At 51.8% G+C, this 27972-nt stretch overlaps 1 long non-coding RNA gene across 1 annotated transcript in view; it reads right to left on the bottom strand.

Moving 5' to 3' along the window:
• LOC137309566 (uncharacterized) overlaps positions 1-26440 on the bottom strand; it is a 43506-nt gene extending 17066 nt beyond the window's left edge. Inside the window, exon 1 of the long non-coding RNA XR_010959895.1 lies at positions 26363-26440. This is a non-coding gene — a long non-coding RNA (uncharacterized lncRNA). The remainder of the gene's footprint in view (positions 1-26362) is intronic.
• Positions 26441-27972: the final 1532 nt, after the last annotated feature.

Raw genomic sequence — 27972 nt, 5'->3', positions numbered from 1 at the left:
CATAGACATCTCGATACCCGGCTCACTCCCACTGACATCCCGATACCTGGCTCACTCCCACTGACATCCCGATACCTGGCTCACTCCCACAGACATCCCGATACCTGGCTCACTCCCAATGACATCTCGATACCCGGCTCACTCCCACTGACATCTCGACACCCGGCTCACTCCCACTGACATCTCGATACCCGGCTCACTCCCACTGACATCCCGATACCTGGCTCACTCCCAATGACATCTCGATACCTGGCTCACTCCCACTGACATCCCGATACCTGGCTCACTCCCACTGACATCCCGATACCTGGCTCACTCCCACTGACATCCCGATACCTGGCTCACTCCCACTGACATCCCGATACCCGGCTCACTCCCACTGACATCTCGATACCTGGCTCACTCCCACTGACATCCCGATACCTGGCTCACTCCCACTGACATCTCGATACCCGGCTCACTCCCACTGACATCCCGATACCTGGCTCACTCCCACTGACATCCCGATACCTGGCTCACTCCCACTGACATCTCGATACCCGGCTCACTCCCACTGACATCTCGAGACCCGGCTCACTCCCACTGACATCCCGATACCTGGCTCACTCCCACTGACATCCCGATACCTGGCTCACTCCCACTGACATCCCGATACCCGGCTCACTCCCACTGACATCTCGAGACCCGGCTCACTCCCACTGACATCCCGATAACTGGCTCACTCCCACTGACATCCCGATACCCGGCTCACTCCCACTGACATCCCGATACCCGGCTCACTCCCACTGACATCCCGATACCCGGCTCACTCCCACTGACATCCCGATACCTGGCTCACTCCCACTGACATCTCGATACCGGGCTCACTCCCACTGACATCCCGATACCTGGCTCACTCCCACTGACATCTCGATACCTGGCTCACTCCCACTGACATCCCGATACCTGGCTCACTCCCACAGACATCTCGATACCCGGCTCACTCCCACTGACATCTCGATACCCGGCTCACTCCCACTGACATCCCGATACCCGGCTCACTCCCACTGACATCTCGATACCTGGCTCACTCCCACTGACATCCCGATACCCGGCTCACTCCCACTGACATCCCGATACCTGGCTCACTCCCAATGACATCTCGATACCTGGCTCACTCCCACTGACATCTCGATACCCGGCTCACTCCCAATGACATCCCGATACCCGGCTCACTCCCAATGACATCTCGATACCCGGCTCACTCCCACTGACATCTCGATACCTGGCTCACTCCCACTGACATCCCGATACCTGGCTCACTCCCACTGACATCTCGATACCTGGCTCACTCCCACTGACATCCCGATACCCGGCTCACTCCCACTGACATCCCGATACCCGGCTCACTCACACAGACATCTCGATACCTGGCTCACTCCCACAGACATCTCGATACCTGGCTCACTCCCACTGACATCCCGATACCCGGCTCACTCCCACTGACATCTCGATACCCGGCTCACTCCCACTGACATCCCGATACCTGGCTCACTCCCACTGACATCCCGATACCCGGCTCACTCCCACTGACATCTCGATACCCGGCTCACTCCCACTGACATCCCGATACCCGGCTCACTCCCACTGACATCTCGATACCCGGCTCACTCCCACTGACATCCCGATACCCGGCTCACTCCCACTGACATCTCGATACCCGGCTCACTCCCAATGACATCTCGATACCTGGCTCACTCCCACTGACATCTCGATACCTGGCTCACTCCCACTGACATCCCGATACCCGGCTCACTCCCACTGACATCTCGATACCCGGCTCACTCCCAATGACATCTCGATACCTGGCTCACTCCCACTGACATCTCGATACCTGGCTCACTCCCACAGACATCTCGATACCTGGCTCACTCCCACTGACATCTCGATACCTGGCTCACTCCCACTGACATCTCGATACCTGGCTCACTCCCACTGACATCTCGATACCTGGCTCACTCCCACTGACATCCCGATACCCGGCTCACTCCCACTGACATCTCGATACCTGGCTCACTCCCACTGACATCCCGATACCTGGCTCACTCCCACTGACATCCCGATACCCGGCTCACTCCCACTGACATCTCGATACCCGGCTCACTCCCACTGACATCCCGATACCCGGCTCACTCCCACTGACATCCCGATACCCGGCTCACTCCCACTGACATCCCGATACCCGGCTCACTCCCACTGACATCTCGATACCCGGCTCACTCCCACTGACATCCCGATACCTGGCTCACTCCCACTGACATCCCGATACCCGGCTCACTCCCACTGACATCTCGATACCTGGCTCACTCCCACTGACATCTCGATAACCGGCTCACTCCCACTGACATCCCGATACCCGGCTCACTCCCACTGACATCCCGATACCCGGCTCACTCCCACTGACATCCCGATACCTGGCTCACTCCCACTGACATCTCGATACCTGGCTCACTCCCACTGACATCCCGATACCTGGCTCACTCCCACTGACATCCCGATACCCGGCTCACTCCCACTGACATCCCGATACCTGGCTCACTCCCACTGACATCCCGATACCTGGCTCACTCCCACTGACATCCCGATACCCGGCTCACTCCCACTGACATCTCGATACCTGGCTCACTCCCACTGACATCCCGATACCTGGCTCACTCCCACTGACATCCCGATACCTGGCTCACTCCCACTGACATCCCGATACCTGGCTCACTCCCACTGACATCCCGATACCTGGCTCACTCCCACTGACATCCCGATACCCGGCTCACTCCCACTGACATCCCGATAACTGGCTCACTCCCAATGACATCTCGATACCCGGCTCACTCCCACTGACATCTCGATACCCGGCTCACTCCCACAGACATCCCGATACCCGGCTCACTCCCACTGACATCCCGATACCCGGCTCACTCCCACTGACATCCCGATACCCGGCTCACTCCCACTGACATCCCGATACCTGGCTCACTCCCACGGACATCTCGATACCCGGCTCACTCCCACTGACATCTCGATACCTGGCTCACTCCCACTGACATCCCGATACCTGGCTCACTCCCACTGACATCTCGATACCTGGCTCACTCCCACTGACATCCCGATACCTGGCTCACTCCCACTGACATCCCGATACCTGGCTCACTCCCACTGACATCCCGATACCCGGCTCACTCCCACTGACATCTCGATACCCGGCTCACTCCCACTGACATCCCGATACCCGGCTCACTCCCACTGACATCCCGATACCCGGCTCACTCCCACTGACATCTCCATACCTGGCTCACTCCCACTGACATCCCGATACCCGGCTCACTCCCACTGACATCCCGATACCCGGCTCACTCCCACTGACATCTCCATACCCGGCTCACTCCCACTGACATCCCGATACCCGGCTCACTCCCACTGACATCCCGATACCCGGCTCACTCCCACTGACATCTCCATACCTGGCTCACTCCCACTGACATCCCGATACCCGGCTCACTCCCACTGACATCCCGATACCCGGCTCACTCCCACTGACATCCCGATACCCGGCTCACTCCCACTGACATCTCGATACCCGGCTCACTCCCACTGACATCCCGATACCCGGCTCACTCCCACTGACATCCCGATACCCGGCTCACTCCCAATGACATCTCGATACCTGGCTCACTCCCACTGACATCTCGATACCTGGCTCACTCCCACTGACATCCCGATACCCGGCTCACTCCCACTGACATCCCGATACCCGGCTCACTCCCACTGACATCCCGATACCTGGCTCACTCCCACTGACATCCCGATACCTGGCTCACTCCCACTGACATCTCGATACCTGGCTCACTCCCACTGACATCCCGATACCTGGCTCACTCCCACTGACATCTCGATACCTGGCTCACTCCCACTGATATCCCGATACCTGGCTCACTCCCACTGACATCTCGATACCCGGCTCACTCCCACTGACATCCCGATACCCGGCTCACTCCCACTGACATCCCGATACCCGGCTCACTCCCACTGACATCTCGATACCTGGCTCACTCCCACTGACATCTCGATACCCGGCTCACTCCCACTGACATCTCGATACCCGGCTCACTCCCACTGACATCTCGATACCCGGCTCACTCCCACTGACATCTCGATACCCGGCTCACTCCCACTGACATCCCGATACCTGGCTCACTCCCACTGACATCTCGATACCCGGCTCACTCCCACTGACATCCCGATACCCGGCTCACTCCCACTGACATTTCGATACCTGGCTCACTCCCACTGACATCTCGATACCCGGCTCACTCCCACTGACATCCCGATACCCGGCTCACTCCCACTGACATCTCGATACCTGGCTCACTCCCACTGACATCTCGATACCTGGCTCACTCCCACTGACATCTCGATACCTGGCTCACTCCCACTGACATCTCGATACCCGGCTCACTCCCACTGACATCTCGATACCCGGCTCACTCCCACTGACATCCCGATACCTGGCTCACTCCCACTGACATCTCGATACCTGGCTCACTCCCACTGACATCTCGATACCTGGCTCACTCCCACTGACATCCCGATACCCGGCTCACTCCCACTGACATCTCGATACCCGGCTCACTCCCACTGACATCCCGATACCTGGCTCACTCCCACTGACATCTCGATACCCGGCTCACTCCCACTGACATCTCGATACCCGGCTCACTCCCACTGACATCTCGATACCCGGCTCACTCCCACTGACATCCCGATACCTGGCTCACTCCCACTGACATCTCGATACCCGGCTCACTCCCACTGACATCTCGATACCCGGCTCACTCCCACTGACATCTCGATACCCGGCTCACTCCCACTGACATCTCGATACCCGGCTCACTCCCACTGACATCTCGATACCCGGCTCACTCCCACTGACATCCCGATACCTGGCTCACTCCCACTGACATCCCGATACCCGGCTCACTCCCACTGACATCTCGATACCTGGCTCACTCCCACTGACATCTCGATACCCGGCTCACTCCCACTGACATCCCGATACCTGGCTCACTCCCACTGACATCTCGATACCTGGCTCACTCCCACTGACATCTCGATACCTGGCTCACTCCCACTGACATCCCGATACCCGGCTCACTCCCACTGACATCTCGATACCCGGCTCACTCCCACTGACATCTCGATACCTGGCTCACTCCCACTGACATCTCGATACCCGGCTCACTCCCACTGACATCCCGATACCCGGCTCACTCCCACTGACATCCCGATACCTGGCTCACTCCCACTGACATCCCGATACCCGGCTCACTCCCACTGACATCCCGATACCAGGCTCACTCCCACTGACATCTCGATACCCGGCTCACTCCCACTGACATCCCGATACCCGGCTCACTCCCACTGACATCCCGATACCTGGCTCACTCCCACTGACATCCCGATACCTGGCTCACTCCCACTGACATCTCGATACCTGGCTCACTCCCACTGACATCTCGATACCCGGCTCACTCCCACTGACATCCCGATACCCGGCTCACTCCCACTGACATCTCGATACCCGGCTCACTCCCACTGACATCCCGATACCCGGCTCACTCCCAATGACATCTCGATACCCGGCTCACTCCCACTGACATCTCGATACCTGGCTCACTCCCACTGACATCCCGATACCCGGCTCACTCCCAATGACATCTCGATACCCGGCTCACTCCCACTGACATCTCGATACCCGGCTCACTCCCACTGACATCTCGATACCCGGCTCACTCCCACTGACATCCCGATACCCGGCTCACTCCCACTGACATCTCGATACCTGGCTCACTCCCACTGACATCTCGATACCCGGCTCACTCCCACTGACATCCCGATACCCGGCTCACTCCCATAGACATCTCGATACCCGGCTCACTCCCAATGACATCTCGATACCCGGCTCACTCCCAATGACATCTCGATACCCGGCTCACTCCCACTGACATCTCGATACCTGGCTCACTCCCACTGACATCCCGATACCCGGCTCACTCCCAATGACATCTCGATACCCGGCTCACTCCCACTGACATCCCGATACCTGGCTCACTCCCACTGACATCTCGATACCTGGCTCACTCCCACTGACATCCCGATACCTGGCTCACTCCCAATGACATCTCGATACCTGGCTCACTCCCACTGACATCCCGATACCCGGCTCAATCCCACTGACATCCCGATACCCGGCTCACTCCCACTGACATCCCGATACCCGGCTCACTCCCACTGACATCTCGATACCCGGCTCACTCCCAATGACATCTCGATACCCGGCTCACTCCCACTGACATCTCGATACCCGGCTCACTCCCACAGACATCCCGATACCCGGCTCACTCCCACTGACATCCCGATACCCGGCTCACTCCCACTGACATCCCGATACCCGGCTCACTCCCACTGACATCCCGATACCCGGCTCACTCCCACTGACATCTCGATACCTGGCTCACTCCCACTGACATCCCGATACCTGGCTCACTCCCACTGACATCTCGATACCTGGCTCACTCCCACTGACATCTCGATACCCGGCTCACTCCCACTGACATCTCGATACCTGGCTCACTCCCACTGACATCCCGATACCTGGCTCACTCCCACTGACATCCCGATACCTGGCTCACTCCCACTGACATCTCGATACCCGGCTCACTCCCACTGACATCCCGATACCCGGCTCACTCCCACTGACATCCCGATACCCGGCTCACTCCCACTGACATCCCGATACCCGGCTCACTCCCACTGACATCTCCATACCCGGCTCACTCCCACTGACATCCCGATACCCGGCTCACTCCCACTGACATCCCGATACCCGGCTCACTCCCACTGACATCTCCATACCTGGCTCACTCCCACTGACATCCCGATACCCGGCTCACTCCCACTGACATCCCGATACCCGGCTCACTCCCACTGACATCCCGATACCCGGCTCACTCCCACTGACATCTCGATACCCGGCTCACTCCCACTGACATCCCGATACCCGGCTCACTCCCACTGACATCCCGATACCCGGCTCACTCCCAATGACATCTCGATACCTGGCTCACTCCCACTGACATCTCGATACCTGGCTCACTCCCACTGACATCTCGATACCTGGCTCACTCCCACTGACATCTCGATACCCGGCTCACTCCCACTGACATCTCGATACCCGGCTCACTCCCACTGACATCCCGATACCTGGCTCACTCCCACTGACATCCCGATACCCGGCTCACTCCCACTGACATCCCGATACCTGGCTCACTCCCACTGACATCTCGATACCCGGCTCACTCCCACTGACATCCCGATACCTGGCTCACTCCCACTGACATCCCGATACCCGGCTCACTCCCACTGACATCCCGATACCTGGCTCACTCCCACTGACATCCCGATACCTGGCTCACTCCCACTGACATCTCGATACCCGGCTCACTCCCACTGACATCCCGATACCTGGCTCACTCCCACTGACATCCCGATACCCGGCTCACTCCCACTGACATCCCGATACCTGGCTCACTCCCACTGACATCTCGATACCTGGCTCACTCCCACAGACATCCCGATACCTGGCTCACTCCCACTGACATCTCGATACCTGGCTCACTCCCACAGACATCCCGATACCTGGCTCACTCCCACTGACATCTCGATACCCGGCTCACTCCCACAGACATCCCGATACCTGACTCACTCCCACTGACATCCCGATACCCGGCTCACTCCCACTGACATCTCGATACCCGGCTCACTCCCACTGACATCCCGATACCTGGCTCACTCCCACTGACATCCCGATACCCGGCTCACTCCCACAGACATCCCGATACCCGGCTCACTCCCACTGACATCCCGATACCTGGCTCACTCCCACTGACATCTCGATACCTGGCTCACTCCCACAGACATCCCGATACCCGGCTCACTCCCACTGACATCTCGATACCCGGCTCACTCCCACTGACATCTCGATACCCGGCTCACTCCCACTGACATCTCGATACCTGACTCACTCCCACTGACATCTCGATACCTGGCTCACTCCCACAGACATCCCGATACCTGGCTCACTCCCACTGACATCCCGATACCTGGCTCACTCCCACTGACATCTCGATACCTGGCTCACTCCCACTGACATCTCGATACCCGGCTCACTCCCACTGACATCTCGATACCCGGCTCACTCCCACTGACATCTCGATACCCGGCTCACTCCCACTGACATCTCGATACCTGGCTCACTCCAACTGACATCCCGATACCCGGCTCACTCCCACTGACATCTCGATACCTGGCTCACTCCCACTGACATCCCGATACCTGGCTCACTCCCACTGACATCCCGATACCCGGCTCACTCCCACTGACATCCCGATACCCGGCTCACTCCCAATGACATCTCGATACCCGGCTCACTCCCACTGACATCTCGATACCTGGCTCACTCCCACTGACATCCCGATACCCGGCTCACTCCCACTGACATCCCGATACCCGGCTCACTCCCACTGACATCTCGATACCCGGCTCACTCCCACTGACATCTCGATACCTGGCTCACTCCCACTGACATCCCGATACCCGGCTCACTCCCACTGACATCCCGATACCCGGCTCACTCCCACTGACATCCCGATACCCGGCTCACTCCCACTGACATCTCGATACCCGGCTCACTCCCACTGACATCTCGATACCTGGCTCACTCCCACTGACATCCCGATACCTGGCTCACTCCCACTGACATCCCGATACCCGGCTCACTCCCACTGACATCCCGATACCCGGCTCACTCCCACTGACATCCCGATACCTGGCTCACTCCCACTGACATCTCGATACCTGGCTCACTCCCACTGACATCTCGATACCCGGCTCACTGCCACTGACATCTCGATACCTGGCTCACTCCCACTGACATCCCGATACCCGGCTCACTCCCACTGACATCTCGATACCCGGCTCACTCCCACAGACATCCCGATACCCGGCTCACTCCCACTGACATCCCGATACCTGGCTCACTCCCACTGACATCCCGATACCCGGCTCACTCCCACTGACATCCCGATACCCGGCTCACTCCCACTGACATCTCGATACCCGGCTCACTCCCACTGACATCTCGATACCTGGCTCACTCCCACTGACATCCCGATACCCGGCTCACTCCCACTGACATCCCGATACCCGGCTCACTCCCACTGACATCCCGATACCCGGCTCACTCCCACTGACATCTCGATACCCGGCTCACTCCCACTGACATCTCGATACCTGGCTCACTCCCACTGACATCCCGATACCTGGCTCACTCCCACTGACATCCCGATACCCGGCTCACTCCCACTGACATCCCGATACCCGGCTCACTCCCACTGACATCCCGATACCTGGCTCACTCCCACTGACATCTCGATACCTGGCTCACTCCCACTGACATCTCGATACCCGGCTCACTCCCACTGACATCTCGATACCTGGCTCACTCCCACTGACATCCCGATACCCGGCTCACTCCCACAGACATCTCGATACCTGGCTCACTCCCACTGACATCCCGATACCCGGCTCACTCCCACTGACATCCCGATACCTGGCTCACTCCCACTGACATCCCGATACCCGGCTCACTCCCACAGACATCTCGATACCTGGCTCACTCCCACTGACATCCCGATACCCGGCTCACTCCCACTGACATCCCGATACCCGGCTCACTCCCACTGACATCCCGATACCTGGCTCACTCCCACAGACCTCCCGATACCCGGCTCACTCCCACAGACCTCCCGATACCCGGCTCACTCCCACAGACCTCCCGATACCCGGCTCACTCCCACAGACATCCCGATACCTGGCTCACTCCCACAGACATCCCGATACCTGGCTCACTCCCACTGACATCTCGATACCCGGCTCACTCCCACTGACATCCCGATACCTGGCTCACTCCCACTGACATCTCGATACCCGGCTCACTCCCACTGACATCTCGATACCTGGCTCACTCCAACTGACATCTCGATACCCGGCTCACTCCCACTGACATCCCGATACCCGGCTCACTCCCACTGACATCTCGATACCTGGCTCACTCCAACTGACATCCCGATACCTGGCTCACTCCCACTGACATCTCGATACCTGGCTCACTCCCACTGACATCTCGATACCCGGCTCACTCCCACTGACATCTCGATACCCGGCTCACTCCCATAGACATCCCGATACCTGGCTCACTCCCACTGACATCCCGATACCCGGCTCACTCCCACTGACATCTCGATACCTGGCTCACTCCCACTGACATCTCGATACCCGGCTCACTCCCACTGACATCCCGATACCCGGCTCACTCCCACTGACATCCCGATACCTGGCTCACTCCCACTGATATCCCGATACCTGGCTCACTCCCACTGACATCCCGATACCCGGCTCACTCCCACTGACATCTCGATACCTGGCTCACTCCCACTGACATCTCGATACCCGGCTCACTCCCACTGACATCCCGATACCTGGCTCACTCCCACTGACATCTCGATACCCGGCTCACTCCCACTGACATCTCGATACCTGGCTCACTCCCACTGACATCCCGATAACTGGCTCACTCCCACTGACATCTCGATACCCGGCTCACTCCCACTGACATCCCGATACCCGGCTCACTCCCACTGACATCCCGATACCTGGCTCACTCCCACTGACATCTCGATACCTGGCTCACTCCCACTGACATCTCGATACCCGGCTCACTCCCACTGACATCTCGATACCTGGCTCACACCCACTGACATCTCGATACCCGGCTCACTCCCACTGACATCCCGATACCTGGCTCACTCCCACTGACATCCCGATACCCGGCTCACTCCCACTGACATCTCGATACCTGGCTCACTCCCACTGATGTCCCGATACCTGGCTCACTCCCACTGACATCTCGATACCTGGCTCACTCCCACTGACATCCCGATACCCGGCTCACTCCCACTGACATCCCGAAACCTGGCTCACTCCCACTGACATCCCGATAACTGGCTCACTCCCACTGACATCTCGATACCTGGCTCACTCCCACTGACATCCCGATACCCGGCTCACTCCCACTGACATCCCGATACCTGGCTCACTCCCACTGACATCCCGATACCTGGCTCACTCCCACTGACATCCCGATACCTGGCTCACTCCCACTGACATCTCGATACCTGGCTCACTCCCACAGACATCTCGATACCTGGCTCACTCCCACTGACATCTCGATACCTGGCTCACTCCCACTGACATCCCGATACCTGGCTCACTCCCACTGACATCTCGATACCTGGCTCACTCCCACTGACATCTCGATACCTGGCTCACTCCCACTGACATCCCGATACCTGGCTCACTCCCACTGACATCCCGATACCTGGCTCACTCCCACTGACATCCCGATACCTGGCTCACTCCCACTGACATCTCGATACCTGGCTCACTCCCACTGACATCTCGATACCTGGCTCACTCCCACAGACATCTCGATACCTGGCTCACTCCCACTGACATCCCGATACCTGGCTCACTCCCACTGACATCCCGATACCCGGCTCACTCCCACTGACATCCCGATACCCGGCTCACTCCCACTGACATCTCGATACCCGGCTCACTCCCACTGACATCTCGATACCCGGCTCACTCCCACTGACATCCCGATACCCGGCTCACTCCCACTGACATCTCGATACCCGGCTCACTCCCACTGACATCCCGATACCCGGCTCACTCCCACAGACATCTCGATACCTGGCTCACTCCCACTGACATCCCGATACCCGGCTCACTCCCACAGACATCTCGATACCTGGCTCACTCCCACTGACATCCCGATACCCGGCTCACTCCCACAGACATCTCGATACCTGGCTCACTCCCACTGACATCCCGATACCCGGCTCACTCCCACTGACATCTCGATACCCGGCTCACTCCCACTGACATCCCGATACCCGGCTCACTCCCACAGACATCCCGATACCCGGCTCACTCCCACTGACATCCCGATACCTGGCTCACTCCCACTGACATCCCGATACCCGGCTCACTCTCACTGACATCCCGATACCTGGCTCACTCCCACTGACATCCCGATACCCGGCTCACTCCCACTGACATCCCGATACCCGGCTCACTCTCACTGACATCTCGATACCTGGCTCACTCCCACAGACATCCCGATACCTGGCTCACTCCCACTGACATCTCGATACCCGGCTCACTCCCACTGACATCTCGATAGTCGGCTCACTCCCACTGACATCCCGATACCCGGCTCACTCCCACTGACATCCCGATACCTGGCTCACTCCCACTGACATCTCGATACCCGGCTCACTCCCACTGACATATCGATACCCGGCTCACTCCCACTGACATCTCGATACCTGGCTCACTCCCACTGACATCTCGATACCCGGCTCACTCCCACTGACATCTCGATACCCGGCTCACTCCCACTGACATCCCGATACTCGGCTCACTCCCACTGACATCCCGATACCCGGCTCACTCCCACTGACATCCCGATACCCGGCTCACTCCCACTGACATCCCGATACCCGGCTCACTCCCACTGACATCTCGATACCTGGCTCACTCCCACTGACATCTCGATACCCGGCTCACTCCCACTGACATCCCGATACCTGGCTCACTCCCACTGACATCCCGATACCCGGCTCACTCCCACTGACATCTCGATACCTGGCTCACTCCCACTGACATCTCGATACCTGGCTCACTCCCACTGACATCTCGATACCTGGCTCACTCCCACTGACATCCCGATACCCGGCTCACTCCCACTGACATCTCGATACCTGGCTCACTCCCACTGACATCTCGATACCCGGCTCACTCCCACTGACATCTCGATACCTGGCTCACTCCCACTGACATCTCGATACCCGGCTCACTCCCACTGACATCCCGATACCCGGCTCACTCCCACTGACATCTCGATACCTGGCTCACTCCCACTGACATCCCGATACCTGGCTCACTCCCACTGACATCTCGATACTCGGCTCACTCCCACTGACATCCCGATACCTGGCTCACTCCCACTGACATCTCGATACCCGGCTCACTCCCACTGACATCCCGATACCCGGCTCACTCCCACTGACATCTCGATACCCGGCTCACTCCCACTGACATCCCGATACCTGGCTCACTCCCACAGACATCCCGATACCCGGCTCACTCCCACTGACATCTCGATACCTGGCTCACTCCCACTGACATCTCGATACCTGGCTCACTCCCATAGACATCCCGATACCCGGCTCACTCCCACTGACATCCCGATACCCGGCTCACTCCCACTGACATCCCGATACCTGGCTCACTCCCACTGACATCCCGATACCTGGCTCACTCCCACTGACATCCCGATACCCGGCTCACTCCCACTGACATCCCGATACCTGGCTCACTCCCACTGACATCCCGATACCTGGCTCACTCCGACTGACATCCCGATACCCGGCTCACTCCCACTGACATCCCGATACCTGGCTCACTCCCACTGACATCCCGATACCTGGCTCACTCCCACTGACATCCCGATACCTGGCTCACTCCCACTGACATCTCGATACCCGGCTCACTCCCACTGACATCTCGATACCCGGCTCACTCCCACTGACATCCCGATACCTGGCTCACTCCCACTGACATCTCGATACCCGGCTCACTCCCACTGACATCTCGATACCCGGCTCACTCCCACTGACATCCCGATACCAGGCTCACTCCCACTGACATCCCGATACCCGGCTCACTCCCACTGACATCTCGATACCCGGCTCACTCCCACTGACATCTCGATACCTGGCTCACTCCCACTGACATCCCGATACCTGGCTCACTCCCACTGACATCCCGATACCCGGCTCACTCCCACTGACATCCCGATACCTGGCTCACTCCCACTGACATCTCGATACCTGGCTCACTCCCACTGACATCCCGATACCCGGCTCACTCCCACTGACATCCCGATACCCGGCTCACTCCCACTGACATCCCGATACCCGGCTAACTCCCACTGACATCCCGATACCTGGCTCACTCCCAAAGACATCCCGAGACCCGGCTCACTCCCACTGACATCCCAATAACTGGCTTACCTCTCATTAACACCTCTATACCTGGCTCATCTCTCATTTACACCTCTATACCTGTCTCATCTCCCATTTACACCTCGATACCAGGCTCATCTCTCATTTACACCTCGAAACCTGTCTCATCTCCCATTTACACCTCGATACCAGGCTCATCTCTCATTTACACCTCTATACCTGTCTCATCTCCCATTTACACCTCTATACCTGTCTCATCTCTCATTTACACCTCTATACCTGTCTCATCTCCCATTTACACCTCGATACCAGGCTCATCTCTCATTTACACCTCTATACCTGTCTCATCTCTCATTTACACCTCTATACCTGTCTCATCTCTCATTTACACCTCGAAACCTGTCTCATCTCTCATTTACACCTCTATACCTGTCTCATCTCCCATTTACACCTCGATACCAGGCTCATCTCTCATTTACACCTCGAAACCTGTCTCATCTCCCATTTACACCTCGATACCAGGCTCATCTCCCATTTACACCTCGATACCAGGCTCATCTCTCATTTACACGTCTATACCTGTCTCATCTCCCATTTACACCTCTATACCTGACTCATCTCTCATTTACACCTCTATACCTGACTCATCTCTCATTTACACCTCTATACCTGACTCATCTCTCATTTACACCTCTATACCTGACTCATCTCTCATTTACACCTCTATACCTGACTCATCTCTCATTTACACCACTATACCTGACTCATCTCTCATTTACACCTCTATACCTGGCTCACCTCTCATTTACACCCTCTTTCCCTGGCTCACCTCTCATTTACACCTCAAAACCTGGCTCATCTCCCATTTACACCTCGATACCTGGCTCATGTCTCATTTGCACCTTGATACCTGGCTCATCTCTCATTTACACCTCTATACCTGACTCATCTCTCATTTGCACCTCCATACCAGGCTCATCTCTCACTTACACCTCTATACCTGGCTCATCTCTCATTTACACCCTCTATACCTGGCTCATCTCTCATTTGCACCTCGAGACAAGGCTCATCTCTCATTTACACCTCCATACCTGGCTCATCTCTCAATTGCACCTCGAAACCTGGTTCATCTGTCATTTACACCTCTATACCTGACTGATCTCTCATTTACACCTCTATACCTGGCTCATCTCTCATTAACACCTCAAAACATGGTTCATGTCTCATTCACACCTCTATACCAGGCTCATCTCTCATTTACACCTCGACACCTGGCTCATCTCTCATTGACACCTCTATACCTGACTCATCTCTCATTTACACCTCTATACCTGGCTCGTCTCTCATTTACACCTCCATACCTGGCTCATCTCTCATTTACACCTCTATACCTGACTCATGTCTCAGTTGCACCTCTATACCTGGCTCATCTCTCATTTACACCTCCATACCTGGCTCATCTCTCATTTACACCTCTATAGCTGGCTCATCTCCCATTTACACCTCTATACCTGGCTCATCTCTCATTTACACCTCTATACCTGGCTCATCTCTGATTTACACCTCGAAACCTGGCTCATTTCTCATTTACACCTCTATACCTGGCTCATCTCTCATTTACACCTCTATGCCTGACTCATCTCTCATTTACACCTCTATTCCAGGCTCATCTCTCATTTACACCTCGAAACCTGGCTCATCTCTCATTTACACCTCGAAACCTGGCTCATCTCACAATTACACCTCGAAACCTGGCTCATCTCTCATTTACAACTCAAAACCTGGCTCATCTCACAATTACACCTCGAAACCTGGCTCATCTCTCATTTACACCTCGAAACCTGGCTCATCTCTCATTTACACCTCCATACCTGACTCATCTCTCATTTACACCTCAAAACCAGGCTCAGCTCTCATTTACACCTCTATACCTGGCTCATCTCTAATTTACACCTCTGTACCTGGCTCATCTCCCATTTACACCTCTATACCAGGCTCATCTCTCATTTACACCTCTTTATCTGGCTCATCTCTCATTTACACCTCTATACCTGACTCATCTCCCATTTATACCTCTATACCTGGCTCATCTCTCATTTACACCTCTATACCAGGCTCATCTCTCATTTACACCTCGATAACTGACTCATCTCCCATTTACACCTCTATACCTGACTCATCTCCCATTTACACCTCTATACCTGGCTCATCTCTCATTTACACCTCTATACCTGGCTCATCTCTCATTTACACCTCTATACCTGGCTCATCTCTCATTTACACCTCTATACCTGACTCATCTCTCATTTACACCTCTATACCAGGCTCATCTCTCATTTACACCTCTATACCAGGCTCATCTCTCATTTACACCTCTATACCTGGCTCATCTCTCATTTACACCTCTGCACCCGGCTCATCTATCATTCACACCTCTATACCAGGCTCATATCTCATTTACACCTCTATACCAGGCTCATCTCTCATTTACAGCTCTATACCTGGCTCATCTCTCATTTACACCTCGATACCAGGCTCATCTCTCATTTACACCTCTATACCTGGCTCATCTCTCATGTCCCCCTCTATACCTGGCTCAGCTCTCATTTACACCTCTATACCTGGCTCATCTCTCATCAACACCTCTATACCTGGCTCATCTCTCATTTACACCTCTATACCTGGCTCATCTCTCATTTACACCTCGATACCTGGCTCATCTCTCATGTCCCCCTCTATACCTGGCTCATCTCTCATTTACACCTCTATACCTGGCTCATCCCTCATTTATTCCTCTATACCTGACTCATCTCCCATTTGCACCTCTATACCTGGCTCATCTCTCATTTACACCTCTATACCAGGCTCATCTCTCATTTCCACCTCGATACCTGGCTCATCTCTCATTTACACCTCTATACCAGGCTCATCTCTCATTTACACCTCTATACCTGGCTCATCTCTCATTTACACCTCCATAACTGGCTCATTTCTCATTTACACCTCTATACCTGGCTCATCTCTCATTTAAACCTCCATACCTGGCTCATCACTCATTTACACCTCTATACCTGGCTCGTCTCTCATTTACACCTCTATACCTGGCTCATCTCTCATTTACACCTCTATACCAGGCTCATCTCTCATTTACACCTCGATACCTGGCTCATCTCCCATTTACACCTCTATACCTGGCTCATCTCTAATTTACACCTCTATACCTGGCTCATCTCCCATTTACACCTCTATACCTGGCTCATCTCTCATTTACACCTCTATACCTGACTCATCTCTCATTTACACCTCTATACCTGGCTCATCTCCCATTTACACCTCTATACCTGACTCATCTCTAATTTACACCTCGATACCTGGCTCATCTCCCATTTACACCTCTATACCTGGCTCATCTCTCATTTTCACCTCTATACCAGGCTCATCTCTCATTTACACCTCTATACCTGGCTCATCTCTCATTTGCACCTCTATACCTGGCTCATCTCTCATTTGCACGTCGACAACTGGCTCATCTCCCATTTAGACCTCTATACCTGTCTCATCTCCCATTTACACCTCTATACCTGGCTCATCTCTCATTTGCACGTCGACAACTGGCTCATCTCCCATTTAGACCTCTATACCTGTCTCATCTCCCATTTACACCTCTATACCAGGCTCATCTCTCATTTACACCTCGATACCTGTCTCATCTCCCATTTACACCTCTATACCAGGCTCATCTCTCATTTACACCTCTATACCTGGCTCATCTCCCATTTACACCTCTATACCTGGCTCATCTCTCATTTACACGTCGACAACTGGCTCATCTCTCATTTAGACCTCTATACCTGTGTCATCTCCCATTTACACATCTATACCAGGCTCATCTCTCATTTACACCTCCATACCAGGCTCATCTCTCATTTACACCTCTATACCTGGCTCATCTCTCATTTACACCTCAACACCTGGCTCATCTCTCAGTTACACCTCGATACCTGGCTCATCTCTCATTTACACGTCTATACCTGGCTCATCTCTCATTTACACCTCTATACCTGGCTCATCTCTCATTTACACGTCGACAACTGGCTCATCTCTCATTTACACCTCCAGACCTGGCTCATCTCTCATTTACACGTCTATACCTGGCTCATCTCTCATTTACACCTCTATACCTGGCTCATCTCTCATTTACACGTCGACAACTGGCTCATATCTCATTTACACCTCTATACCTGTCTCATCTCCCATTTACACCTCTATACCAGGCTCATCTCTCATTTACACCTCGATACCTGGCTCATCTCTCATTTACACCTCAACACCTGGCTCATCTCTCAGTTACACCTCTACACCTGGCTCATCTCTCATTTACACCTCTATACCTGGCTCATCTCTCATTTGCACCTCAACACCTGGCTCATCTCTCAGTTACACCTCTACACCTGGCTCATCTCCCATTTGCAACTCTATACCTGGCTCATCTCCCATTTACACCTCTATACCTGGCTCATCTCCCATTTAAACCTCTATACCTGGCTCATCTCCCATTTAAACCTCTATACCTGACTCATCTCTCATTTACACCTCTATACCTGGCTCATCTCCCATTTACACCTCTATACCTGGCTCATCTCCCATTTACACCTCTATACCTGACTCATCTCTCATTTACACCTCTATACCTGGCTCATCTCTCATTTACACCTCTATACCTGGCTCATTTCTCATTAACAACACCACTATACCTGGCTCATCTCTCATTTACACCTCTAGACCTGGCTCACCTCTCATTTACACCCTCTTTCCCTGGCTCATCTCTCATTTACACCTCTATACCTGGCTCATCTCTCATTTACACCTCTATACCTGGCTCATCTCTCATTTACACCTCGATACCTGGCTCATGTCTCATTTACACCTTGATACCTGGCTCATCTCCCAATTACACCTCTATACCTGACTCATCTCTCATTTACACCTCTATCCCAGGCTCATCTCTCATTTACACCTCTCCACCAGGCTCATCTCTCATTTACACCTCTATACCAGGCTCATCTCTCATTTACACCTCTATACCTGGCTCATCTTTCATTTACACCTCCAGACCTGGCTCATCTCTCAATTGCACCTCGAAACCTGGTTCATCTCTCATTTACACCTCTATACCTGACTGATCTCTCATTTACACCTCGACACCTGGCTAATCTCTCATTTACACCTCTATACCTGGCTCATCTCTCATTAACACCTCAAAACATGGTTCATCTCTCATTTACACCTCCATACCTGGCTCATCTCTCATTTACACCTCTATACCTGGCTCATTTCTCATTAACACCTCTATACCTGGCTCACCTCTCATTTACACCCTCTATACCTGGCTCAACTCTCATTTACACCTCTATACCTGGCTCATCTCTCATTAACACCTCTATACCTGGCTCATCTCTTATTTACACCTCTGCACCCGGCTCATCTCTCATTTACACCTCAATACCTGGCTCATCTCTCATTGACACCTCGACACCTGGCTCATCTCTCATTCACACCTCTATACCAGGCTCATCTCTCATTTACACCTCGACACCTGGCTCATCTCTCATTTACACCTCTATACCTGGCTCGTCTCTCATTTACACCTCCATACCTGGCTCATCTCTCATTTACACCTCTATACCTGACTCATCTCTCAGTTGCACCTCTATACCTGGCTCATCTCTCATTTACACGTCTATACCTGGCTCATCTCTCATTTACACCTCCATCCCTGGCTCATCTCTCATTTACACATCTATACCTGGCTCATCTCTCATTTACACGTCTGTACCTGGCTCATCTCTCATTTACACCTCTATACCTAGCTCATCTCTCATTTACACCTCAACACCTGGCTCATCTCTCATTTACACCTCTCTACCTGACTCATCTCTCATTTACACCTCAAAACCTGACTCATCTCTCATTTACACCTCTATACCTGGCTCATCTCTCATTTACACCTCTTTTCCTGACTCATCTCTCATTTGCAACTCTTTTCCTGGCTCTTCTCTCATTTTCACCTCAAAACCAGGCTCAGCTCTCATTTACACCTCGATACCTGGCTCATTTCCCATCAACACCTCGATACCTGGCTCATCTCTCATTTACAGCTCTAAACCTGGCTCATCTCTCATTTACACCTCTATACCTGGCTCATCTCTCATTTACACCTCTATACCTGGCTCATCTCTCATTTACACCTCTATACCTGGCTCATCTCCCATTTACACCTCTATACCTGACTCATCTCTCATTTACACCTCTATACCTGGCTCATCTCCCATTTACACCTCCATACCTGGCTCATCTCTCATTTACACGTCGACAACTGGCTCATCTCTCATTTACACCTCTATACCTGTCTCATCTCCCATTTACACATCTATACCAGGCTCATCTCTCATTTACACCTCCATACCAGGCTCATCTCTCATTTACACCTCTATACCTGGCTCATCTCTCATTTACACCTCAACACCTGGCTCATCTCTCAGTTACACCTCTATACCTGGCTCATCTCTCATTTACACGTCTATACCTGGCTCATCTCTCATTTACACCTCTATACCTGGCTCATCTCTCATTTACACCTCAATACCTGACTCATCTCTCATTTACACGTCGACAACTGGCTGATATCTCATTTACACCTCTATACCTGTCTCATCTCCCATTTACACCTCGATACCAGGCTCATCTCTCATTTACACCTCGATACCTGGCTCATCTCTCATTTACACCTCAACACCTGGCTCATCTCTCAGTTACACCTCTACACCTGGCTCATCTCTCATTTACACCTCTACACCTGGCTCATCTCCCATTTGCACCTCTATACCTGGCTCATCTCCCATTTACACCTCTATACCTGGCTCATCTCTCATTTACACCTCAACATCTGGCTCATCTCTCAGTTACGCCTCTATACCTGGCTCATCTCCCATTTACACCTCAACATCTGGCTCATCTCTCAGTTACACCTCTATACCTGGCTCATCTCCCATTTACACATCTATACCTGGCTCATCTCCCATTTAAACCTCTATACCTGACTCATCTCTCATTTACACCTCTATCCCTGGCTCATCTCCCATTTACACCTCTATACCTGGCTCATCTCCCATTTACACCTCTATACCTGACTCATCTCTCATTTACACCTCTATACCTGGCTCATCTCTCATTTACACCTCTATACCAGGCTCATTTCTCATTAACAACACCACTATACCTGGCTCATCTCTCATTTACACCTCTATACCTGGCTCACCTCTCATTTACACCCTCTTTCCCTGGCTCATCTCTCATTTACACCTCTATACCTGGCTCATCTCTCATTTACACCTCTATACCTGGCTCATCTCTCATTTACACCTCGATACCTGGCTCATGTCTCATTTACACCTTGATACCTGGCTCATCTCCCAATTACACCTCTATACCTGACTCATCTCTCATTTACACCTCTATCCCAGGCTCATCTCTCATTTACACCTCTCCACCAGGCTCATCTCTCATTTACACCTCTATACCAGGCTCATCTCTCATTTACACCTCTATACCTGGCTCATCTTTCATTTACACCTCCATACCTGGCTCATCTCTCAATTGCACCTCGAAACCTGGTTCATCTCTCATTTACACCTCTATACCTGACTGATCTCTCATTTACACCTCGACACCTGGCTCATCTCTCATTTACACCTCTATACCTGGCTCATCTCTCATTAACACCTCAAAACATGGTTCATCTCTCATTTACACCTCCATACCTGGCTCATCTCTCATTTACACCTCTATACCTGGCTCATTTCTCATTAACACCTCTATACCTGGCTCACCTCTCATTTACACCCTCTATACCTGGCTCAACTCTCATTTACACCTCTATACCTGGCTCATCTCTCATTAACACCTCTATACCTGGCTCATCTCTTATTTACACCTCTGCACCCGGCTCATCTCTCATTTACACCTCAATACCTGGCTCATCTCTCATTGACACCTCGACACCTGGCTCATCTCTCATTTACACCTCGACACCTGGCTCATCTCTCATTTACACCTCTATACCTGGCTCGTCTCTCATTTACACCTCCATACCTGGCTCATCTCTCATTTACACATCTATACCTGGCTCATCTCTCATTTACACGTCTATACCTGGCTCATCTCTCATTTACACCTCTATACCTAGCTCATCTCTCATTTACACCTCAACACCTGGCTCATCTCTCATTTACACCTCTCTTCCTGACTCATCTCTCATTTACACCTCAAAACCTGACTCATCTCTCATTTACACCTCTATACCTGGCTCATCTCTCATTTACACCTCTTTTCCTGACTCATCTCTCATTTGCAACTCTTTTCCTGGCTCTTCTCTCATTTTCACCTCAAAACCAGGCTCAGCTCTCATTTACACCTCGATACCTGGCTCATTTCCCATCAACACCTCGATACCTGGCTCATCTCTCATTTACAGCTCTAAACCTGGCTCATCTCTCATTTACACCTCTATACCTGGCTCATCTCTCATTTACACCTCTATACCTGGCTCATCTCTCATTTACACCTCTATACCTGGCTCATCTCTCATTTACACCTCTATACCTGACTCATCTCTCATTTACACCTCTATACCTGGCTCATCTCTCATTTACACCTCTATACCTGGCTCATCTCTCATTTACACCTCTATACCTGGCTCATCTCTCATTGACACCTCTACACCTGACACATCTCTCATTTACACCTCTGCACCTGACTCATCTCTCATTTACACCTCCATACCTGGCTCATCTCCCATTTACACCTCTATACCTGGCTCATCTCTCATTAACACCTCGATACCTGGCACATTTCGCATTAACACCACTATACCTGGCTCATCTCTCAATTACACCTCTATACCTGGCTCATCTCTCATTTACACCCTCGATACCTGGCTCATCTCTCATTTACACCTCTATACCATGCTCATCTCTCATTTACACCTCTATACCTGGCTCGTCTCTCATTTACACCTCTATACCTGGCTCATCTCTCAGTCACACCTCTATACCTGGCTCATCTCTCATTGACACCTCTATACCTGGCTCATCTCTCATTTACACATCTATACCTGGCTCATCTCTCATTTACACCTCTATACCTGGCTCATCTCTCATTTACACCTCTATACCTGGCTCATCTCTCATTTACACCTCTATACCTGGCTCATCTCTCATTTACACCTCAACAACTGGCTCATCTCTCATTTACACCTCTATACCTGACTCATCTCTCATTTACACCTCGAAACCTGGCTCATCTCTCATTTACACCTCTATACCTGGCTCATCTCTCATTTACACCTCTATACCTGGCTCATCTCTCATTTACACCTCCGTACATGGCTCATCTCTCATTTACACCTCTACACCTGGCTCATCTCTCATTTACACCTCTACAACTGGCTCATCTCTCATTTATACCTCCATACCTGGCTCATCTCCCATTTACACCTCTATACCTGGCTCATCTCTCATTTACACCTCTATACCTGACTTAGCTCTCATTTACACCTCTATACCTGGCTCATCTCTCATTTACACCTCTATACCTGGCTCATCTCTCATTTACACCTCTATAACTGACTCATCTCTCATTTATACCTCTATACCTGACTCATCTCCCATTTACACCTCTATACCTGGCTCATCTCTCATTTACACCTCTATACCTGACTCATCTCCCATTTACACCTCTATACCTGGCTCATCTCTCATTTACACCTCTATACCAGGCTCATCTCTCATTTACACCTCTATACTTGGCTCATCTCTCATTTATACCTTGATACCTGGCTTATCTCTCATTTATACCTCTATACCTGGCTCATCTCTCATTTACACCTCTATACCTGGCTCATCTCCCATTTACACCTCTATACCTGACTCATCTCTCATTTACACCTCTATACCAGGCTCATCTCTCATTTACACCTCTATACCAGGCTCATCTCCCATTTACACCTCTATACCTGGCTCATCTCTCATTTACACCTCTATACCAGGCTCATCTCTCATTTACACCTCTATACCAGGCTCATCTCTCATTTACACCTCTATACCTGGCTCATCTCTCATTTACACCTTGATACCTGGCTCATCTCTCATTTACACCTTGATACCTGGCTCATCTCTCATTTACACCTCCATACCTGGCTCATCTCCCATTTACACCTCTATAACTGGTTCATCTCTCATTTACACCTCGAAACCTGGCTCATCTCTCATTTACACCTTGATACCTGGCTCATCTCCCATTTACACCTCTATACCTGGCTCATCTCTCATTTACACCTCTATACCTGGCTCATCTCTCATTTACACCTCTATACCTGGCTCATCTCTCATTTACACCTCTATACCTGACTGATCTCTCATTTACACCTCTATACCTGGCTCATCTCCCATTTACACCTCTATACCTGGCTCATCTCTCATTTACACCTCTATACCTGACTGATCTCTCATTTACACCTGTATACCTGGCTCATCACTCATTTACACCTCTGAACCTGACTCATCTCTCATTTACACCTCTATAACTGGCTCATCTCCCATTTACACCTCTATACCTGACTCATGTCTCATTTCCACCTCTATACCTGGCTCATCTCTCATTTACACCTCGATACCTGGCTCATCTCTCATTTACACCTCTATACCTGGCTCATCTCCCATTTCCACCTCTATACCTGACTCATGTCTCATTTACACCTCTATACCTGGCTCATCTCTCATTTACACCTCTATACCTGACTCATCTCTCATTTACACCTCTATACCAGGCTCATCTTCCATTTACACCTCTATACCTGACTCATCTCTCATTTACACCTCTATACCTGGCTCATCTCCCATTTACACCTCTATACCTGACTCATGTCTCATTTACACCTCTATACCTGGCTCATCTCTCATTTACACCTCTATCCCTGGCTCATCTCCCATTTACACCTCTATACCTGACTCATCTCTCATTTACACCTCTATACCAGGCTCATCTCTCATTTACACCTCTCTACCAGGCTCATCTCTCATTTACACCTCTATACCAGGCTCATCTCTCATTTACACCTCTATACCAGGCTCATCTCTCATTTACACCTCTATACCTGACTCATCTCTCATTTACACCTCTATACCTGGCTCATCTCTCATTTACACCTCTATACCTGGCTCATCTCCCATTTACACCTCTATACCAGGCTCATCTCTCATTTACACCTCTATACCAGGCTCATCTCTCATTTACACCTCTATACCTGACTCATCTCTCATTTACACCTCTATACCTGACTCATCTCTCATTTACACCTCTATACCAGGCTCATCTCCCATTTACACCTCTATACCAGGCTCATCTCTCATTTACACCTCTATACCTGACTCATCTCTCATTTATACCTCTATACCAGGCTCATCTCTCATTTACACCTCTATACCTGACTCATGTCTCATTTCCACCTCTATACCAGGCTCATCTCTCATTTACACCTCTATACCTGACTCATGTCTCATTTCCACCTCTATACCTGGCTCATCTCTCATTTACACCTCTATACCTGGCTCATCTCCCATTTACACCTCGATACCAGGCTCATCTCTCATTTACACCTCTATACCTGGCTCATCTCTCATTTACACCTCTATACCTGGCTCATCTCTCATTTACACCTCTATACCTGGCTCATCTCTCATTTACACCTCTATACCTGGCTCATCTCCCATTTACACCTCTATACCTGACTCATCTCTGAGTTACACCTCTATACCTGGCTCATCTCTCATTTGCACCTCTATACCAGGCTCATCTCTCATCTACACCTCTATACCTGGCTCGTCGCTCAATTGTTGGTGAAATGTAATGTTCAGTGTAGTGAATAGGCATGAAGGGGAGAATTGGTGAGGTCGAGCAAAGAGGAGAGTGGGCAAGTGGAGAGGAGAGGGTAGAGCAGGGCGACGTGAGGAAAGTGTTTTGATCTGCTTTTTAAGTGAACAGTTTTTGTTTAAACTCACCTTTTATATTCGAAGTAATGCTCAGCAATTTGTTCATCCCAAAGCAGTTTTGTCTTGTGATCTTTCAGAATCTCTATATATCTGAAAAAGTAAAGCTTTGGTCACTCAACAGCTGGTACTGAGTTCAGAGATTAACAGCAGTGGCAATGATCACAATAGCCCTCAGTGTCCAGGCCTGCTCACTCTCAGAGCACAGGCTCCACTTGGTGCTGTCAGGTGCCTGACTGAACTTGCACTTGCTCAGTAACAGCAATTCAACATTGACCCATCACTCTACAGAAAACTAAACGGTCATGAATCTCCTCATTCTGTTGTATGAAGGACTGGGGTCACTCTGGACGTCTGACGAAGGAGTCTAAACTGGTCGAGACTGGAGCAGACAACCCTGACCATGTCATTGGGCTCACGCATACAGGGACCCAAATTTGACTCAGTGTTTTTCATTGCATCATTACCTCACTGTGCTCCTGCCTCAATCACAGACACCCCTGCTCAGAATCACTAACAATGCTCCTCACTGACTGGCATCACATCTTCTGGAGATGAAAACTGTGGGTGGTGTCATGTGGCAGCAGGTACTGTGAGATACACTATCCAATTCTTGTGTCGAGCTCAGTATCTGCAGTCACATTGCTCAGCACAGGGAGACATCACATCAGTAGGTGGCTCAAACATTTCCCACTTATCTACCATACATCGTAACTGAAGTGACACTGGGTGCTAGCTTGATACTGGTAAAGGTACGAGTGCAGCCAGTGGGGACAGTGCGTTCTGATGGGTGTGAGCATTGTCATGCACTCCAACTTTCCCAGTTACAATCACACGAATACAAGCATCAACACAAGCTGCCCACTGAGGTCTCGCCCTCCTCATGGCCACAATTTACAAGCTCATTACAGCCACTGTGAGATACTGACACCCCATCAAACTATAAATCCAAAACAGCAATGGGTCAAACCTCACCATAAAAAGTGAGTTCCTGTTTGACTCTATGTGGATACTTTTAGACAGCTACAGATCACCCCATCACTGTGCGATGCCTCCTTACAGGTACGTACCATTCACTTTGGAAATGATAGGGCTATAAATTGGGCCGTGTTGCGCCCATTTTTCAGGCACTACACGGTCTCCTAAAGTCCCATAATAGCATCTGGAATGCGGCGCATGCTTCTAGCATGACGTGCGCCGGACGCCATCTTGGTAAAGGCGTTTGCGCACGTGCCGATAACGAATGCTGGCATCATGTAAAGTACGGAGAATGTGTGTTAGATCAGTGCATAATGCTGATTTAAAGGGATAGATACCATTTTGGCACTCAACGCTCTAGCCAATGTATTGTCTCAACCACGAACAGCTGAACATGTCTTGGACTGCCTGGAGGATCGCCCACCAGTGCTATTTAAAGGGATCATGCAGGAGTTATAGGTTAGTTGCTGGATTTTTGCTTCTGGCTGCTGGTACAATTGTATGTGTTTGCTGAAGCTTCCTATACTTGGATAAAGTTGCTATAGTATATAGACAGTGGTTAGACAGGTCCTCCATTGCTGTTGGTGTCATTTACAACAGTGCGCGGAACAAGATTCCTGGCAACCATGGGTGGCCTGCTAGGG

The sequence above is a fragment of the Heptranchias perlo genome, unplaced genomic scaffold (assembly GCF_035084215.1).
Source record: "Heptranchias perlo isolate sHepPer1 unplaced genomic scaffold, sHepPer1.hap1 HAP1_SCAFFOLD_169, whole genome shotgun sequence".
Lineage (NCBI taxonomy): Eukaryota > Metazoa > Chordata > Chondrichthyes > Hexanchiformes > Hexanchidae > Heptranchias > Heptranchias perlo.
Note: the sequence above shows the minus strand (reverse complement) of the source record. Positions and strands in the feature narration are given on the sequence as shown.